Source organism: Bidens hawaiensis, unplaced genomic scaffold (genome assembly GCF_021521415.1).
Source record: "Bidens hawaiensis isolate Kalapana, Puna unplaced genomic scaffold, B.hawaiensis_p1.1 tig00012997_1, whole genome shotgun sequence".
Classification (NCBI taxonomy): Eukaryota; Viridiplantae; Streptophyta; class Magnoliopsida; order Asterales; family Asteraceae; genus Bidens; species Bidens hawaiensis.
Genome location: NW_027492087.1, coordinates 71,415 through 92,158, shown reverse-complemented (window position 1 = coordinate 92,158; position 20,744 = coordinate 71,415). Strand labels below are relative to the sequence as shown.

Below are 20,744 nucleotides of genomic sequence, written 5' to 3'. Positions count from 1 at the left end.
TGGGATAAATTTAACAACCAGGTATGAGTATGATATTAGCAATACTCGCCCATTGTCATACCTAAATACAACCCTTTTAAGACATAGTATAGCCCGACAAAACATACAATTATCCATTATGCATGGTATGTTATTGCTCTTATGATATACGATGAATCGCTATAACCTAATATCACCCCCTCTAAGACCTAATATAGTTTGTCATGTTACATTCATAGTTATCATACCATTAACTGTTAAGGCCCGATATGGTCCCTTAAAGCATTTATGGTCTAATATTGCCGATAATGATTTCTGATATAATCTAATCACCTAATATGAGCATAATAAAGCTTATCACGATCTATTAAAAGTCATAATGGCTATCAAGGCCCGCTATAGCCCATTAAGACATGTAAGATCCGTTACTGACCTTTATGATATAGTAATTTAAATCATATGTGGTGTCGAAATAGATCGTGATGCCAAGCCGAGCTATATCGGATCCACATGACTTTTATGACTATGATCTAGTAAATCTATTAAATCCAGTGTTTTGAAACCCGGTCGGGCCCGGTCGGTAGGACTGGTCTGAATGGGACACGGTCCATATACCGGGCCGGGTGAGGGTATTTGGGCCGTTTCTGGAAACCCGGCCGGGTTTTGTTGGTGGCGGTCGGCCTGGACCCGGTGACCCGACAGGTGAACCGGTAAAACCCATTTCTTCCTTAAATTCAAAATGAAATGTGCATGATGAGATTTAAACTTAGGTTCTTTTCAAGATAGAAACTTTAATAATTACCTAATGAGCCAAACAATCAAACTTTATTGATATCTTTGTTGATCAAACATAAGTTAAAAAGCAATATATAAAACATAAATAAACATTAAAGTTTGTTATTATTATTATTTTTTATATGTATATGAATTATGTATATATATATATTTAAATTATTTATAAAGTCATCCGGGTTAAACACTGCTACACCCTTTTGGGTCGGTGACTCAGTAAAGTGTCTGGGTCGACGTCCAGAAACATTGATTAAATCATATGTAGTGTCCAAAAGAAGTCAATCGTATCCCTCCAAGGAAAATGAAATTCCCTCCTCTCAAAAAATTTAATTTCCCTCCTCCCCACTCTCATCCTAATCAGTCATCTCTTCTTTCCCTCAACCCTCCCCTAAATTGACTCCCCTGCCGCTATGCTATACGATCGCTTCCCTCTAATAAAGTAACCATCGCGCTTCTCAATATCCCCAATCGATCATCTTCTTCACCTACAATATCTATCAGGTTAGCTTTTGAGGAAAAAGAATTTAATATTTTAGGGTTTGTAATCTCAGTTGTTGTTCAATGGCTTTGATATGCAGTAAACGTTGCTTATGGGTTTGGTTCGAACAAAAGCTTTCCTCAGAAGGTTTCGGTTGAGAAGGGGAGGCACTGGTCTGTTCTGCCATTGCTTTCACAACCATAAAGCTATATTTTGTAGGTAGTCGATTGGGGAGTTGGGAGTACTCAGCCTTAGTCGGTGAGTACTCGGCCATAGTCAGAGAGTAGTCTAGGATGGCTCCCCGAGTACTCGAGGATGGCTCGTTGAGTACTTGGCGCCTAGTCACGATTTTTACAAGCACGACCATGGCTCTCTACTTTTTTATGAGGGTTAAATTGAGTTCTTGATGCTAAGAAATGAAAATCCATTTGAATTTATTAATATTTTAGCTTTTTGTTTACTTATGAATATATGGATTACTTGATTGATTGGTTTTATTTCTTAAAGTTTCTAGAAAATGGTAGAGGAAGACTTTGATGAACAAGAATAACACAGTTTTATGAAAGATCTTTCGTAGGTGGGTTTTTGAGGTTTGTAGTCTTTGATGTTATTTTTAGATTTTGTGATTAGTATGATTTCAAAATGTATAAAACTAACACAATTTGTTTTTTTTCCTTCTTTTTTTTTCAGATATGAAAGGCCAACATGGCAACATGTTGCCATTGATCTTGCAACATAAATTTTTAAATGAGTGTTGGTGGATAAGTCAATTCTTTATTTCTTCATGGTCAGTTACAAAAAGAATAGTTATTAATCATAATGTAGCCAACCTGTCTCTGTTTTGATTGCTCAATAACAAAATTATGCTGTTAAAGTTTACAAGTATTTTGTAGATATAATGGCACACTATGTAGAAGGACTGCAGGAGTTAGTAGGGGTCAAAGTGCTGGCCAAGATAGCAGGCAAGATAATGGTCATGATAGTACATACAAAGGTGGACGACAAACTCTTGATGCATACGTGAGTGTTTTCAGGTGTGTATACTTACAATGTATTTGTATATACATAACATTCGTCTTACATAAACATTAACTAAACTCCAAACAAATTAACATTAAACTAAACTCCCACATAAAGTTAATAAATTGAGTTATGCTTGTTTTAAGCAACAACAAAACTCCAAACAGATTAACATTAAACTAGACTACTGCATAAAGTTCATAAATTAAGTTATGCTTGTTTTAAGCAACAAGCCCCACAAGCTACACGTGTTACGAAACAAAGAAAGTCACAATTAGACGTATTTCATATTCATACAAGCGATGAGCACTGTATTTGGGTGCATTGACTTATATTAAGTCATAATTTGTTGTAATATGTGACAACGAGTCTTGACAGTTCATTTTGCAATGTACTGGGTTATATTGAGTTAACTTTGGTTATAAGGGGGTTAATGGGTTATTTTTTTTAAGTGTATCATAAGTGGTATACATTCTTACTGTGAGTTATATTTGCCTGTAAGTTGTTATAATGTATCATAAGAGGCCCTTGTGTATTCAGTAATCGGTATTAATGTGCTATTAAGTTTGATTTGTTAATTTATTATTTATAGGTGCAAATGTTGAAAGATCAAATAGCTGAACTTGAACAAGATAAATTAGAGAAGCATGTTATGATGGAGAAAGTTGAAGAACATGTAAGGTTATACGTCCACATGAATAGGAAATTCCAATTGATGGCAACAAAACCACCGACAAGGATATGATATGGGTCTATGTTGGTCGGTAAACACCAAAATTCGGAATATTTGTTGTATCGTGTTTGGATAATTTATATCTTTGTTTATATTAGTTGGATATATGTATATTTTTTTTGGATTTTGATGTTAACTTTTGTTTTGGTATATACTTTATATTTATTAAAATTTGAATTTAATTAAGAAAAAAAGTAAAATAAAATAAAAAGCTTTGGACAATATTGACAAATTCGGTAGCAAAAGCCATACAGAATCCAAAGCAAAAAACCTGCTTAAATTTGTAGCTAGATTTGTAGCAAAAATTATATAAAATCAGTAGCGAGATTGGTAGCTAAGTTTCATAGCAAAATTGGTAGTAAAAACCATAGCAATTTTTTTGTAACCAAACCGTAGCAAAATCTGTAAATAAAATCCGAAGCAAAATTTGTAGCTAAAAGTACGTAGCAAACATTTTTGTAACAAAATTGATAGCTAAACAGCCACGTCTTTTATTGTAGCTAAAACCGTTGCATAATTGTATTTCGTAGCTAAAATCCTAGCAAATCCGTAGCAAAATGGGTGTTTGCTACAGATTAGCTACATATTTGACCGTAGCAAATGCCTATTTTTGTAGTAGTGTAACTTGGTCAAACACGTCACCAACATTCAATTATCACATCACCATAACTAAAAACGTTATTATAATAACCCTACAAACCAAAGACAACTCACTTCTTGCAACTATAAGACTCATTCATTGTCTCCGGCAGTTGTGGTGATGGTTCCACTTCCATTACAAGGCCACTTGAACCAACTCCTCCACCTCTCCCGCCTCGTCTCCCACCGCAACGTCCCCGTCCACTTCATCAGCACCACCACCCACTGCCGCCAAGCGAAACTCCGGGTTCAAGGGTGGGACCCACTCAAGGTTGTCAGTATTCATTTCCATGAACTACAAACACCTAACTTTGTGTCTCCAACACCAAACCCTTATTCCACCATCAAGTTCCCTTCACACCTTCAACCTTTATGTGAAGCCACCACCCAACTACGCCACCCGGTGGCGTCCATCCTCCGTAAACTGTCCACCACCACACGCCGCCTTGTGATCATCCATGACTCACTCATGGGCTCGGTGATCCAAGACTTTGTATCCCTTCCAAATGCGGAATCCTACACTTTTCATAGCGTATCGGCTTTTACTATATTGTTGTATACTTTAAGAAACATTCGTAAACAATTTGACAACATAACTGATTCAGTAGTATTAACGAATGACCACTTGTTGTTCGAGGATTGTTTCACCGCCGAGTTTAAGAAGTTCACGTCTATGCAACATGATTACGCAAAACTAAACTCCGGTCGCATCTATAACTCGTGTAGAATCATGGAGGCAACCCATGTTGGATCTACTTGAAAATGAAGAGAGAAATCGGAACAAAACATTGTGGGCTCTTGGTCCTTTTAATCCCATAGACATTAAAAGGACAACAAAAGGAGAGAAAGGTAAGACTAGTTTTCTTGACATAAAAAGATTTTTACATTTTTGGTCATAACGAAGTTAGTTACGTACTAGACAACTCACTAAAGCCGCTAATACCCGCTAACCAACAGAAAAATCACAGCTTGCACTGGGTAGACAATTTTCAAAAGATTATGATGTAAAACAAGTGAAAAACCTATCCATTAGGGCTAAGATTCATTAATTTTGAACCTGTTTGATGTAATTACATTATTATTTCATATTTATAAGAATGTCAAATAATTATTTGATGCATGTAAGGTACAAGTGTCTTAAATGGCTTGATAAACAAGAAACAAATTCGGTGATATTCTTTTCTTTTGGGACATCAACCTCACTCACCAAAGAACAGTTAACCGAGATCGCAATTGGGTTAGAAAAGAGCAAGCAAAATTTTATATGGGCGCTACGGGATGCCGATAAAGGCGACGCTTCTAACGACTACATTACAGTCGAATTACCAAGAGGATACGAAGAACGAATCAAAGGAAGAGGATTGGTGGTTCACGAATGGGTCCCGCAGTTAGAAATCTTGGCCCACCGTGCTACTGGTGGGTTCATGAGTCATTGTGGATGAAACTCGTGTATGGAGAGTATATCAATGGGTGTGCCAATTGTGGCCTGGCCCATGCATTCGGATCAGCCAACTAACTCGGTGCTTATTACCAATATTCTGAAAGTTGGAGTGTCGGTTAGAGATTGGAAGTGGAGAGATGAGATAGTGTTGGCGGAAGATGTCGAGAAGGCGGTGAGGATATTAATGGCTACGAAGGAAGGGTTGGATATACGGAGGAGGGCGATGGAGATGGGTGGCCGGGTAAGGTAATCGGTGATGGAAGATGGTGGTTCTTGGTTGCAGTTACAATCGTTTATTGCCCACATCACTAGATGATTACGTATACCGTAACAAAAACACATCAGGCATGTATATGCATATATACTTGTTGGGTTTTAATCGTGTTAGGTTGGCAGATTGTATTCTTTAACCCGAACATAACTCATGTTTTTAACTATCGTGTCAGAGTCATAACTTTGTATCGTGTTAAGTTTTCCTGTTTAAAAATATCCAACATGCGAAGTTGAACACAACATATTATATATTTTGTTTTTAGTTATTGTATCTATGGTTAAACTTCTACATCACAACTCAATATTACAACCGATCTAACATGCGAAGTTGGACACACTGTGTTAATTGGTTTAACTAACCGTTAATATGCAATTTGCAATCAAAGTAACTACGTACACCAATGAATCATACATGATGAGTTCGATGCATCATTGTAATACTTACATCCGCTTATAGACACGTGTTTATAAATTATAATGACTACACCAAATCAAAACTAGTGGTTCACATGCTGCCCTTTATTTGGGTTAGTGGTCGCTAAGTAGCTTATGTTGGTCACAATGTGCAAACCAATGCGACTAGAGTTGCTATGATGTGCCAATGCAACTTTATAAACTATTGACGTGAAGAACCAATTTCACTACAGTGTTACTTATGGGAACGACCTAGAGAACGGTGAACAGCAAATCGAGTGTCCATGGTGGTGGAAACTGTGTAAACCGGGATGAAATATGTTGAACTTATTGGTAATGCTGAAAATGTTGTAGTCCGTAGTTCCGGGTTCTTTGAAAGGTGAATAACATGATGGTTGTGATTGTCTGAGACCAATGTTTGGAATTGGGTATTCATTTCTTGAGAGAGATATGGTATGGCTTGTGTGAAATCCCTGACTTTGGGATGCTGACTCCACTCTACATTGCGAGTCCTCTACATTGTCTGGATATTTTAGACGCATTCACATTGGATGGGTTGTGGATGCTCTTAGTGACGAGATAGCGAGATATTAAGGCACAAGAATCCAAATAATTGATTTTGTAAAGTAAAAATTTATAGTGATATCGGTAAGAGCATCCACAACAACAAACTCGTACAAATCGACACATCATCACTACAACAGATTCCAAACTTTTCTTAAAAACCTCAACTTTCTTCCACGACAACAAATCTCCACAAACCTTATTATAAATATAAAATATGCATGCATATGTATATGTATATATAGTATGTGTGTACAAAATGGGCAGTTTGCGCCATGTGACGCCCAGTCAGCAAATGATGGGTTTTTGTTTTTTGGGTGTAGTGGTGTTGTAGCCCCTATATATATGTATGTATATATATGCAACTCACATATGAATATAATAATAATAAAAATCAGAAGGAAGCCGGCGACAATTACCTCCCCCCCCCTATCGCCTCACATTTTGCCGGTGGGGGGGGGGGGGGCGATGTTCTCGTCCCTATCGCCCAAAATTCGCTGGAGAAGGTCGCCCTACTACGGGTGGCCTAAGAGGGGAGGGACCCTATGCAAGTTTGAAACATGTTTGCAGCCATGGACTTTGTTTCCTTTGACTTGGCACAACAATGATGTTTTCTTGCCAGATTAAGTTTGCACCTTGCCACATCACTCAAATCTCAGAGGGTGTGACTTGTTGTAGATGCTCTAAATGTTGAGAGTAGAGGTGCACAAAGCGGGTTTCTTAAATACCCAGGTTCGGGTATGACCGGGTACGGGTAATAATCAGATCGGGTTCGGGTCGGATATTGTCTCTAAAAACAATACCCTATTCATCGGGTTCGGGTCGGGTATAGAACCGGGTATCTAAAACCGAGTATTTGAATACCCTTTTATCGGGTATTGATAAAACCCTATTTACGGGTTTTTCGGGTTTTTTTCCAGGTATTTTTCGGGTATAGATTGAATTTTTTAAAAGTTTGCACTTTTTAGGGGTATTTTTCGGGTATTTTTAAGGTATTTTTCGGGTATACATCGGGTATTTGAAATGCCTGGTTTCGGGTATTGGAAAAACCCGGTTTCGGGTATGGAACTGGTTTGGGTTTTCGGGTATTACCGGTACAAATCGGGTCCAGTTCGGGTTCGGGTTTTAGTGCCAAAATGCACACCCTATCCGTACCCTACGGGTAGGGTCGGGTACGAGTTCGGGTATTAAAAATCCAGGTATTAAAAAAACCAGTTCTGGGTTTTTATTTCGGGTCTGATTCCGTGTTCGGGTTTTTTGTGCACCTCTAGTTGTGAGAATGTACGAGTTTTATATTCCCTAAGCTTTGGCATTTGATGATATATACGAATGGATTTATTGTTGGGCTACTAGTGGGCCTAAAAGTTGGATGGATATAAAGAGGTTACACTTTTTTGGACGACTTCGGCCATGGGCCAACCTTAACAGTCACCAACGACTCACCAATTTAGAGGTGCACAATTCGGGTACCCGGTTAACCGGTAACCGGTTTTTTTAATAACCGGTTTTTCTTTTTTAATATCCTAACCGGTTAGACCGGTTAATCGGTTCGGTTACTAACCGGTTCTTCCACAGATATACCCTAACCGGTCTAACCTGAACCGGTTAATACCCGGACCGGTTAACCGGTTAAAAAAACCGGATTTTGAAAAAAAAAATGGAAAATAAGAAAAAAGCTTTAAAAATAAAAAAAAACCTGGAAAAATCATAAAAAACTAAAAACACTTGTTATTGATTGATTTTTTTTACCTATTTTCATAATCATAACTTGAAAATAAACGTTCATAGCTTTAAACAATACTTATAACTTGAAAATAAACGTTTATAATCTACTTTAAACATTGAATTCATTCGTTTATTCTTCCATCGATCCGGGCTTCGGCTTCATTCGTTTATTTATTCATCTTCGTTATTGTCGTCTACATTAAACACGGGGTCTTCTAGGTCCGGTTCGGGACTACTCGATCGCACCGAATCATCATACATTTGTTCTTCCTCGGTTAGTGGTTTTGCGGCACCAATTGCTACTTCTTCTTCGTGTAGCTTTTCTTCAACAACGAGCTCTCCTTCAAGATTAGATGTATCTTGGACACGGTCCGCTGCATCCAAGTGGTCTTTTAAGCAAATGTACATTTCCACCGATTCCGGTGTTTGCCTCATCCTTCGTATCGTTAAAATCCTACCATTCAAAGTAAAAGCACTTTCCGAAGCTACCGTAGAGGCTTGGACGGTTAGTAAATCACGAGCCATGGCGGCAAGCACGGCGAATTGTGGTTCCATTTGCTTCCACCAACCCAAAATATCAAAGTTTTCAAAATCATTTGCCGTGAACATAAAATCGGTTGCACCATACCGGTTTAGCTCGCTATTTGGTGCGCTACCACGAGCTCTTTTAAGTTTATCGTTTCTTATATCATTAAACAAACTTATGTTTGGGTTACTTGATGACGACGAGCTTTCTCCAAAACCCATTGATTGTCGAACGCTCGTTGTTGAACCATATTTAAGAGAATAATGTTCGAACATTTTTTCTAAATAAGTATTAAATTTTCTCACTTGTTTTGATGCACAATTCCGGTAATCTAAATGCAACTCCAAAGTCCAAATAATTTTTTCGATTAAAGTTTCAACCCCGGTAATGGTTAAAGTCGGGTTCAATGCGGCGGCACAAGTAAAAACCGCCGGCAATTCTTCAAAATATTTTCTCAATTTTGATTTCATTGGAACTATCATATAATATACATTGGATCAACATATTCAAAATCGTTTATTTTGACACAAACTAACCAAATTTGATGAAGAACCAACGGACTCGTCTTATAATAAACTCCCGACAAATAAGTGGTTGCGGTTATAAAAGATTTAAGCAACTCACTTAACTTTGAAATCATTTCCCAACCCCTCACCGAAAATGCCCTAACTTTTCGTTTCTTAGCAAGATTGTCATGAAATAATTCCAAAGTCGGTCTTTGTCTTAACCCGTTATCAAGCATAAACCAAGTCGAATTCCACCTAGTAGGTACGTCGAAATACGGACCTAAAGTGACGGAATTCGTATCGATACACAATTGCAAATATCTTGTATGTCTTTGCTTACTAGCTCTAAAAATATCGGTTAACATTTCTCTAAAACGCTCGGTTACTTTTTTTATTTGCTTAACTTTTAAACCGTCTTGCACAACCAAGTTAATGATATGTGCAACACATCGAGTATGAAAGAAAACACCGTCACAAATCGGTTTGTATTTTATTTTTAGTTTTTGAACCGCGGCGGTATTATTTGACGCGTTATCGAAAGATATTGAAAAAAACTTGTCTTGTAATTTAATGTTTGTATAACATGATCTAAAATATAAAACAAGTTTTGGGCGGTGTGAGGATAACTAAATAACTCAAACGCGATCGTACGCTTCATCATTTGCCACGTGTCGGGATTAACCCAATGCGTGGTAACGCAAATATACGAAAACGGTATACCGTGTGGAGCCGATCAAACATCGGTAGTTAAGTTAACACCGGTTTTTAAGTTTTCGAAAGCCAAAACTAGTTATTGTTTAGCTTTTTTCCACATTTTTAAACAATCGCGTCTTAAGGTAGTGCGACTTACATGTTGGTAACGAGGTTGGAGCGTTTCTTGGATCAACTTTGTCAAGCGCGGGTTGTCAAAGTGATCAAACGGTAAGCCCTCTTGAATGACAAATTTTGCCATCCTTTCACGAACTTGGTCGAGGTGGAAAACCCAAATGTCGCCTCCGCCGGTTGAAAGATTCGCTTGATCCCTAGCCGGATTGTTTTTCACAACATCACAATGTTTTTGTAGGTGAAGCCTTAAAGAGGAGTTCGACTCCGGTGCGTAAAATTTTCCACATTTTTTGCACCGAGCCTTATGAGATCCGTTCGACATTTCGCACAAGTCGAAATTACACCAAAGGGTTTTGTCTCGGTTTGTTGCGACAATTTGCACGACGGTTAAACTACCAAGTTGTTCAAGTGCAGACATTTTTTTGTGCGGTTTTTGTCACGGTTTTGAGTTTGATTTTGCGGTTTTTTCGGTATTTTTTTGCGGTTTTTTGCGTTTTTGAGAGCTCGGGAAGTGGTGTAATCAACTCAACACACTCCATACTTATTTATACTAATTATGAAGGGTTAAAATGGGTCCAAAGTACACAAAACGGTAAAAAAAACGGTAATATTACAGTTTATAACGTAACTATGGCTGCAACTTTTTTTTTACGTAAAACCGGTTAACCGGTTATTAACCGGTTTTTAAAACCGGTTTACAAAAAACCGGTTACTAACCGGTTTTGCCTCCTGAACTCAATAACCGGTTAAAAACCGGTGGTTTGGACCGGTTAGACTAATACCGGTTACTAACCGGTTAGACAATCGGTTACAAACCGGTTAACCGGTTAGGATGTGCATCTCTACTCACCATGTATAGGTCTCATCAATCCAACATTTATAGATGTCAAAAGGCTGTGTCAGTAATAAACTAATAATCCACTTGTTACGTGTTAGGATGGACGACGCGGGCTCTAAACGGAGGCCGGTATCAATCGAAACCAACGGGAACACCACGACGTAGTGGTCAATACCGAGGCGAAAAAAACATCCCCAAGCAAGTTGGTGATAGTCTGGGGACCATAATGAATAATGAAAGATGGGTTAGAACACTACCCCGTGATAGTTGGTACCGACCCAAAATCCATATGTTATGAAATCTTGGTAAATTAACCCACATAAATGTTAGCACACCCAACACCAATAATAAACATCCAATATCGAAATGATCGTGAACTATATATGAATTTGAGAATGTATTAATGTCCTTATCATATAAGTTCTTATGTTTTTAAATGCTCATGAAATCTAATTATTTTGATAATAATTTAAAGTACATTAAATAACTGTTTATTAAGTATTTTATTTGTATAAGTACTAGTGATATATGTTGAATGCAAATGGAAGAAATAATATAGGTGGAATGTATGAGAACAAAATGGATGAATGCCTAGTTTTTTTTAGAACGATGATTCTTTTGTATTTAAGCTACCGTACTCTTTAAATTTGGAGAGCTCTGATGTCTCACTCTGGCCAGACTATGTCGGCACACGTTGGCTTTAGAGTTTGGCTTATACGTTCCCCAGGAAACCATACTGCCGACTGCCACTTGGCAGTCATTGTGCCACCACAAAAACAGAATTATCTGGCGTAACACGGACGAAAACCCAAGTGGACTCAGGGCTCGAACTGGCAATCTTTGCCACAATATCCATAAAAAAGTGACGCGAGCGAGATTCAAACTTGAGTCTTCACTGAAGAATACAAGGTAGCGTTTGGTATGCAGGAATGACAGGGGGAATAGAATGATTCATTACATGGGAATGGAGAAAGTGGTGTTTGGTTACTCAATGGAATGAAATCATCCATTACACATGGAATTCCATTCCATCAAAACCATTCCTTCCCACCCCCTTTGTTAGGGAACTGAAATTTGACACCGTGAATACGTTATCCTGACATATGTTCTTGGATTAGTAATCCTTAGTCAGATCCTGTCAGGATCAAGGATCCTCAGTATTTATTATTTACTAACGATTGTTTCTCATGTGTAGTCTTATATTTGATAGATTTAACGGCTTCAGGACGTGGTCTACCTAATATTTCGTTACAGGGCACCTTCAACACGTGGTCAATAGTGAAGACTAAGCTAGTGGGAGTAGTGCCAAGAAAATAGGACTTTTTGTTAGTTGTTATTTTCTATTTAAACATGAGACAATTGATCAATGTAACATCGTGAAAATTTCGAGTTCAAAATGTAAACTTTACAAGTCAAGGGACCAAATATGCCAAATTCCAAACCTTAGGGTTTAAAGTGAAAATTATGCTTTCTTGTCCTATCACGATACGCGACGGGACAAAAGACGAACCCGTCGCGTACCGCTACGGGTTTGGTAAAAAAGGTTCTAGAAGAGTCAACAGCGATACACGATCGCTGTTGAGCCTACGTCATCGCGTACCACGATGACGTGGCCTGACACCTCTGGCACAAGCCTGTCACGTGTCCACATGTGGCACACCTCTCGCCACATGTCCCAACACGTGGCACGACGTCCGCCACGTGTTAACACATGGCACACCGTCTGCCACGTGGCGACACGTGACAGACCTACGTTGTGACTGCGCAGGGCTACGTCGCGTTACGCGATGGGAGGCCGTCGCGTACCGTGACGGGTTCCAGAATTTTGCCTATAAATAGCAGCCTCGGGTCTTCATATTTTCACACCAAAATTTCACATTCAATCTTCTCTCTAGCATCTCTCTAAACTCCGAAATTTCGACCCTCGATCCACCTCGAAAAACGTGCCATAATACCTCGATTTCCATGTCCCGATCCTCGATTTCCGCGTCGACGTTACCTCGAAGTTTGTGCCACCCTCCACCCACATACGACCAAGGAAGGTGTTTGTTCTCGAAAAGCGTGTCATCAATTTTCGAAGATTGGTGTTATCGTTGACGTGCCAAAGTTGATCGAGAAAGTGAAGCGACGTTGGAGTGCTGCTTGAGTTCCTAGGGTTTCTAAACGCTAAAAAGGTTAGGCGTAACGACAAAATGAATATAATATAACATTATATTAAGGGCTTAAGCCTTAAGTCGAGGTTATACTCGATGCCTCGATAAAAGAGAAATAAACATAAAAAAGAAAAGAAAAATAAGATTGAATTGTAAATATGTATATATGAGTGTAAGTATATATGTATATTCTTTGTTATGAAATTATTATTTAAGCAATAATGAGTATTCTTAAATAATAAAAAGAAAAGAATACGTTTCTTGGAGAAGAAGAAACGTCGGGTATTTATAAATAAACTAAAGGTTTATAATTACTTTTAAACTAAAAGTTTTCAAGTAAAAGAGATTTATGAACTAAAGGTTCATCAAGGTAGAGTTATAAAATAAGACTAAAGGTCTTAAGCCGGATTGTATATCCGACTAACAATTGGTTATACTCGTACTATAGGTGCAAGATAAAAAGGGAAAGACCCTCGGACGGTGAGTGAAGCCGATCCCAAAGCGATAAGGTGAATACGCCCCCAAACTTTTAAACTTGTTTTCAAATGAGTCAAACATGTTATATGAAAATGTTTACAAGGGACTACGTGTCCCTAAAACCATTATAAATGAAAGTTTAAACCTAGCCCTCAGGCTGTGGTATACGTGTGCCTGGATCCTTACATATGTGGTAGTACGCGATGGGCACATCGCACCACCCTGATCGTAGGACGCTTTCCCGCGGGAAGTACGATCATTGTGTATACTTACGGGTACTTAACTAAGTCGAACGCTGCGGTGTTTGCTGAGGTCACCTAGAGTAGAGACTTGAATTTATAAATGTGATTTGACTTTGTTATCCCTAAGACACGATGGGCCGAGGCAGGCGTAGTCTCGAGGGGTAATATAGTAAAAGAAAATATTTTAGCGTCAGCGTGTTCACCAGCATTCGTTGCTGACGTATTTTCTTACATTTTGCAGGTGAACAAGATTAGCGCTTGGGAATGTCGAAGTGCTACTTATACATCCGATGGCTTGGATTTGTTTTATAAACTTAATATGTTAAAATGGTGGTTTGTAACTAAAACAAGTAATCTTTTGAACTTAAACGGGAAACTTTTATATCACGTCTTTTGTATTGTAAATATTTTATAACTTTGATCCTTATATTTTATAAAGACTTCCGCTAAATTAACGTAACTCTGATTTATTTATAAATGTGGTACCAACTATTGGGTCGCACTCCTAGGCCGTTTTTTGGGGTGTGACAATCAGTTAGAACACAACTTGTAAACACACACACCTGAGCATTCTCTCTATCACAGCTCGTTCAGTTAGCTATCATTGTAATACTGATCAATATCTCCACCCATTGTAACCCGATTTTTTCATTAATAAATTGGTGATCAACGAGTTGTCATCACCCGGGGTTTTTTTCTTTTGATCTGAACAAGATCAAAGGGTTTTTCCTCGTACCAAATCACAGTGTTCATCTCTAGTTCGTTCATATAATAACTGTTACCGTTTTAGCACTAAACCTCACATAACAGATTTGGATACATTATCCTTAGCAGATTTTTGTCCAAAAAAATTTGGCGCCCACCGTGGGGCAATTGGTGCTATAATCCATATCATTCCCATCAAATTTTTGATTTTTTCATACCCATATCACTATCAATGGCATCTCAATCAACCTCTGCTTCATCAACTATGCCATTTTCGGTTTCTCTCTCATCAAGAACTTTGTCGCCGATGCCTCTGCCAATCACGGGAGCACCAAGGGCTGCTGCTGCTGGAAGCAAGACGCAATTACCAATCTTCCAGAGCTCGAAAACCGCTGATGCTGCACCGGTGGTTAATACTAACAATGATGTTTCATCTATGTTTTCGCAGGTTAAAGCATACATGGAGCAACAAAACAAGACTAACCAGAGGATCCTTCATGAGATAGAAGATCTCAAGAAGACTAAGAGGCCAGCGGAGGATCACACTCCCTTGATGCATAGGATGCTGGGTTTCGCCAGTCCAGGATCCATGGCTCAGTTCACGCAGGGATCATCTATCCTTCAACAGGGGTCCATGGGTCAACAGACTCAAGGATCCTCGTTGTTTCAGCCAGGATAATCTATCCTCTAACAAGGGTACATGGGTCAACAGACTCAATGATCCTCGTTGTTTCAGCCAGGGTCATCTATCCTTCAACAAGGGTCCATGGGTCAGCAACATCAAGGATCCTCATACTTCCAACAAGTATTATCCATCATTCAACCAGGATCCTATGGGTTATATCACCAAGGATCCTATAATTCCCAACCTCAAGGATCCTTCTTTCAGAATCAAGGATCCTCAGGAGTTCAACATCAACGATCCTCCGAAGTCCATGAAGGAGATATAATCCCCATGCAGACCATAGCCTCTGGAGGACCAACTCCTGTAGCAGACGCTTCTTATCTCAACTACTCATCTGGGATGCCAACCTTCATTCAACAAAGAGGTAACTTGTATGATCTTATATACTTAGATGCTAACCGTGGTTCCATGCAGGATGCAGGTATCAACCAATCTATGGCCAAGGAACTACAAAAGCTCAAGGATATGATATCCAGTGTTCCCGGGGTGATACGTCAAATCCCCAAGATACCGGAGGGAAGCCACAAGTTATCCAGATTTGTTTCACCTATCTGTGATGCTGAAATCCCGAAGCGATTCCAGACCCCCAACATGAAGACTTAGGATGGGACCACTGATCCTGAAGAGCACATTGCACAATATAGGGAGCGTATGGAGATCAATCCGATTCCTGAAAGGCTCAAGGAGGCTTGTTTGTGCAAGGGCTTCGGATCCACACTGACATAATCAACGTTAAAATGGCTGCTAAGTCTTCCTCCCTTTTCAATTACTTCTTTTTCTCATTTAGTTAACTTATTCAACAGTCAATTTTCCTGTAGTAGGAAATTTGAGAAGTTAACTAGTGATTTATACCGCGTTATCCAACCTAGTGATGAATCTTTTAGGGATTTTGTCACAAGGTTTGGCAGAGAAGCTCTGGAAATCCCTAATCTTGATATGGCTACTGCTGTTGAAGCATTCAAGATGGGACTTCATAGGGGCTCCCCTTTTATGATGATCTTGTGATGACTCCGTGCAGGACCCTAGATGAAGTCAGGAACATGGCGCTCAGATTCATCCGGTTAGAAGATGACAAGAGGATCCAGTATCCCCAGCAAGATCGAGGAGGATTTAGTATCCTTCTTAAAGCGAAGAAGTCTACCTTTGCCTTTAAACATTCAGACATGACAGGTATTTCAAAGGAGGTAATTACTCATAAATTAGGCCTTGATTTATCTGTTAAACCCGTCCATCATAAGTGAAGGAAATTCGCTCCTGAAAGGAACGCGATCATACAAGAAGAAGTTGAAAAACTTCTTAAGGCTGGTATGATCAGAGAGGTTAAATATCCTCGATGGTTAGCTAATGTGGTTGTTGTTCAAAAAAGAAATGGAAAGTGGAGGGTGTGTGTCGATTTTACAAATTTAAACAAGGCATGCCCCAAGGATCCTTTCCCATTACCACATATAGACTCCATGGTGGATGCAATGACAGGACATGAGATGCTTACCTTTATGGATGCTTCCTCTGGATTTCAACAAATTCAGATGGAACCATCTGATCAAGAGGATACGGCATTCATAACTCCTACCGGCATATATTGTTATATTGCTATGCCATTTGGACTAAGAAATGCAGGGGCAATATATCAAAGACTGGTCAACATGATGTTCAAGAATCAGTTAGGCAAAACCATGGAAGTCTATATAGACGACATGGTGGTGAAGTCAAAGAAAGCTGAGGATCACCTCAAAGATCTTGAAGAAGCTTTCAACATCCTGGATCAGTACAACATGAAGCTGAATCCTTCAAAATGCCATTTTGGTGTCAAAGCTGGGAAGTTCTTAGGATACATGGTGACCAAAAGAGGAATAGATGCAAGCCCCGAACAGATAGAAGCCATCATCAACTTGAAGTCCCTGGTGAATGCTAAGGATGTCCAAAGATTGATGGGGAGAATAGTTGCTCTCAACAGATTCATTTCCAGATCCTCGGAGAAGTGCAAAGACTTCTATGACATTCTTAAGAAAAACAAGAAGTTCGAATGGACAGAAAAGCATGAAGTCGCCCTTAAAGACTTAAAGGATTACTTATTCTCAGCACCAGCTCTGATGAAGCCGGTGGATGGAGAATCCTTATATCTATACCTAGTTGTTTCAGTAAATGCAGTAAGTGATGTCCTCGTTAAGGATCATGAAGGTGAACAACATCCTGTTTATTATGTAAGTAAAAGTCTTTTAGATGCGGAAGCCATGTATTCTTATTTAGAAAAATTAATTCTTGCACTTATTATGGCTTCCACTAAATTAAGACATTATTTTGAGACCCATACTATTATTTTAAGAACTAAATATCCTGTTAAAAATGTTCTTAGAAAGCCAGAATTGTCAGGTAGAATGGCCAAGTGGGCTGTGAAGCTGAGTGCATATGACATTCAGTATGAGCCTAGAACAACTATCAAATCGCAGGCACTAACAGACTTTGTGGCTGATTTCAGCAGTGACATGCAAAAGGAAGCTGATTTAGAAGTCCAACAACTAGAAAAAACCAAGGATCCTTGGATCCTCTTCACAGATGGAACATCCAATGTAAGAGAAACGAGATTGGGCATACTACTGAAATCGCCACAGGGGGACATAATACCCCAGTCCATTGCATGTGCATTTCAAGCCACCAACAATGAGGCAGAGTATGAAGCACTTATCACAGGTTTACTTTTAGCTAAACAGATGAGGATCATGTATGTTCAGTATATATAGATTTGTTGTTGATTGCTAACCTCTTTAGTGGCTCGTATGCTGTTAAAGGAGAAAATCTAATTAAATATTTAGATGTTGTGAAGGAATCAGCAAAATCCTTCGAACTGTTTAGCATTATACATGTACCAAGGGAAGAGAATGCTGGGGCAGATGCCTTGGCAAATTTAGCCTCATCTTTGATGTGACATCCCACATCGGTAGGGAAGGAGAACTAAGCCTTCTTTATAAAGAGGTGGATACCTTCCCCATTATAATGCGTTTTGGGAGCTTAACAGTCATGGATGGGAGGAGAATTCCACAGTTAAGCGTGCTCAAGTGGGAGAAGTATGAGGATGGGTGACCACCTGGGCAACCAAAAGCAAATCCGTGAGGCGATGATGGTATGTCCCGGGCAAAGCGGACAATATTATTGTGCGGTGGTAGCTGGGTTGTTACAAGTTGGTATCAGAGCAAAGTTCGAGAGATTTAAGCATCCTATATGCTTAGACTCGAACAGAGAATGGGATTTAAGTAAGGAAAGAAAGGGGATGCTAGTCCAAGAATGCCATGTGTCGCTCAAGCAAGGCCAGTAAAGGTAAAGTGTATGATCGAATAGTGTACGTTAATATTAGAGATATGATTAATTGATTTCCTTGACTATTTAACTGTTTGAGATTAGAATCAGCACAAATAGACTCATAAAGGGAAGTGTATAGGACACGGAAAAGAAATGTGATTAGCTAATCACAACTGGCCACTGTTATTACATGTTAGCCTTACTATCCTTGTACTAAACAGTTCCTTGAGTGATGACATTTGTGTTTTCCCTTTTAGAATACAATGGCTGGAACGGGAGGAAATGTAGGAGATGGAGGAATTGTGAGAACTGAAGGTCGCACTGGGCGACGTGGCAGGCCTCGTCGTGCCCAACAACCTTCGGTTGAGACAACTTCCAACACCGGAGATGAAGGAAGCGCAGCTGGAGGAGATTCGAACAACAACGAAGGGGTTCAACTGGATCCCGCAATCCAAGCAGCTATTGTTCAAGCTGTAGCCACTGCTGTGAAGAATATTACTCATGGAGGGTCTGCTGGAAGCCGTGAAAGAACTGCTGGAGGGGCAGGTGGTGATGGTAGGATAGATTAAGAAGGAGAGAGGGAGGCCTCGAGTGGGGATAGGTCTGTGAAAGCCGGTGACAGGAAAAGAGGCCAAGGTGGGTGCAACTATAAGTCCTTCAAGGGATGCGACCCGCCGAATCTGATTGGTCTGGGAGACGCAATCGCTACTCTTCAATGGTAACCGCTATGGATAAAATTATCCGAATCAGCGAGTGTTGCCCTGACCAAGCTGTCGGTTACGCCACCCAATCATTCGATAACGAGGCGATGTACTGGTGGGAATCGATTGAGCAAAGGAAGAATCAAGAGGAAATCAAGGCTATGAAGTGGGAGGATCTGAAATAACTGGTTATGAAGAAATTCTGTGCTGACGCCGAGGTTGAGAAGGCGGAGATGAAGTTCCTGAACTTGAAAGCTGGAACGACGACACATCGTGAGTACACCACCGAGTTCAACCGAATGTCTAGGTTGGTGCCCGATATGGTCAACACTGAGGCTAAAAGAATCAAATGCTATGTGAGGGGATTGCCACAAAAAGTCCGCATGCTAGTCAGGACGAGTAAACCTGCTACTTTTAACTCCGCTGTTGATATAATGCTAAATATATATATGTTTCTCTTGTTCATTTAATTAATATTTTAATAGTTTTTGTTCGTTTTTAGTTGAGATTTGTATATTACTAACATTTCTATGTTTCGTAGGTTCCGGGATTTTATCGTGATTAAAAAGGGCGAAAAACGAGCTAAAACGTGCCGAAACGGAGATCCGGAACGCGTCAGGAAGAACCAGAACAGATAACCGGTCAGACCGGGCCGGTCTGACCGGCCCCCATAGAGAAGCACGTCGCTCCGCGCGAAGGGGGAAGGCCAAATGCCCTTAGCGCGGCGCCTAGGGGCTGCTGATGGGTTTTTAATTCGTTTTTGCTTATTGTCGGTCCTTGTTTTCGCTATTTAAACACCTTTAACTTAAACCTGACATAACCTGAAAGCCACCGGCCGATTTTGGAGAGTTCTTGGAGCTATTTTACGCGTTTGTTAGTGATTTTGAAGGCGAGAGAACATCCGGTGAAGAGTTACACGTTCACGTTCGAGTTTACGGGTTTTATCATCTTCGATTCCCCATTTCTTATACTTTCACCATGTTTTCGTTATTATTTGTTTTGTTTGATTTAGATTTTAATATGCTAGGCTAAATTCCATAGACTGCCTAGGTCGTGATGAACCTTAGTTCAGTTTGATTTTATTTGGATTTTCGTTTCGTTATGGATATTATGTTCTAAGTAAATGGTTGAGTTTTATTTAGTTGATGCGTAAGATTGCTTGGTTTTGTTTACTTGAATTTATTGTTTCACATTGCCCTTGTTGATTGTTTCATAGGATAGGGTTTTGTTAAGTCATTTACTGTGTGTTCTTGACTAGTTTATGATTGATGTCGGTTAAGATCATAGAAACAATAAAATCAATTAAACAAATAAAAGTGAGCTGCTAGTCTAAAAAGCTGTAAAGTGATAGGCTATTAATAGATCTTTGCTTGTCGGGATTGCTAGATTTAGTTCTTCGTAAGGAGTCCGTCTAGGTTTGATTGTCAGCTTAGTCTATTAAATTAATTGGGTTTGCTTTGTTATCTTTTGAATTCCGCGCTGTAAGGTAGGTTTTCGTCATAAAAAATACTTAGACATAAGCAATTAAATAACCGTAAGGAAGTTTAATATAAAACTGGTAAGTCTTAAACTTGTTAGAAATCCATAGGCGTCTTCTTGAAGTTCAAGGCACCTGTTCGGGTTTTCTGTCAAGGGTCTATCTTATGATCCCGGTTCCATAACTTGCGTTTTTCCATTTAAATTAATAACCGTAACTTTGGGGATTCCGGTCTGGGTAGTTATTTTAATCATCTG

At 39.4% G+C, this 20,744-nt stretch overlaps 1 pseudogene; it reads left to right on the top strand.

Annotated features, from left to right (window-relative positions):
- The first annotated feature begins 358 nt into the window (after nt 1-358).
- Nucleotides 359-5,568, top strand: LOC143542787 (zeatin O-glucosyltransferase-like; annotated as a pseudogene).
- The last annotated feature ends 15,176 nt before the right edge of the window (nt 5,569-20,744 follow it).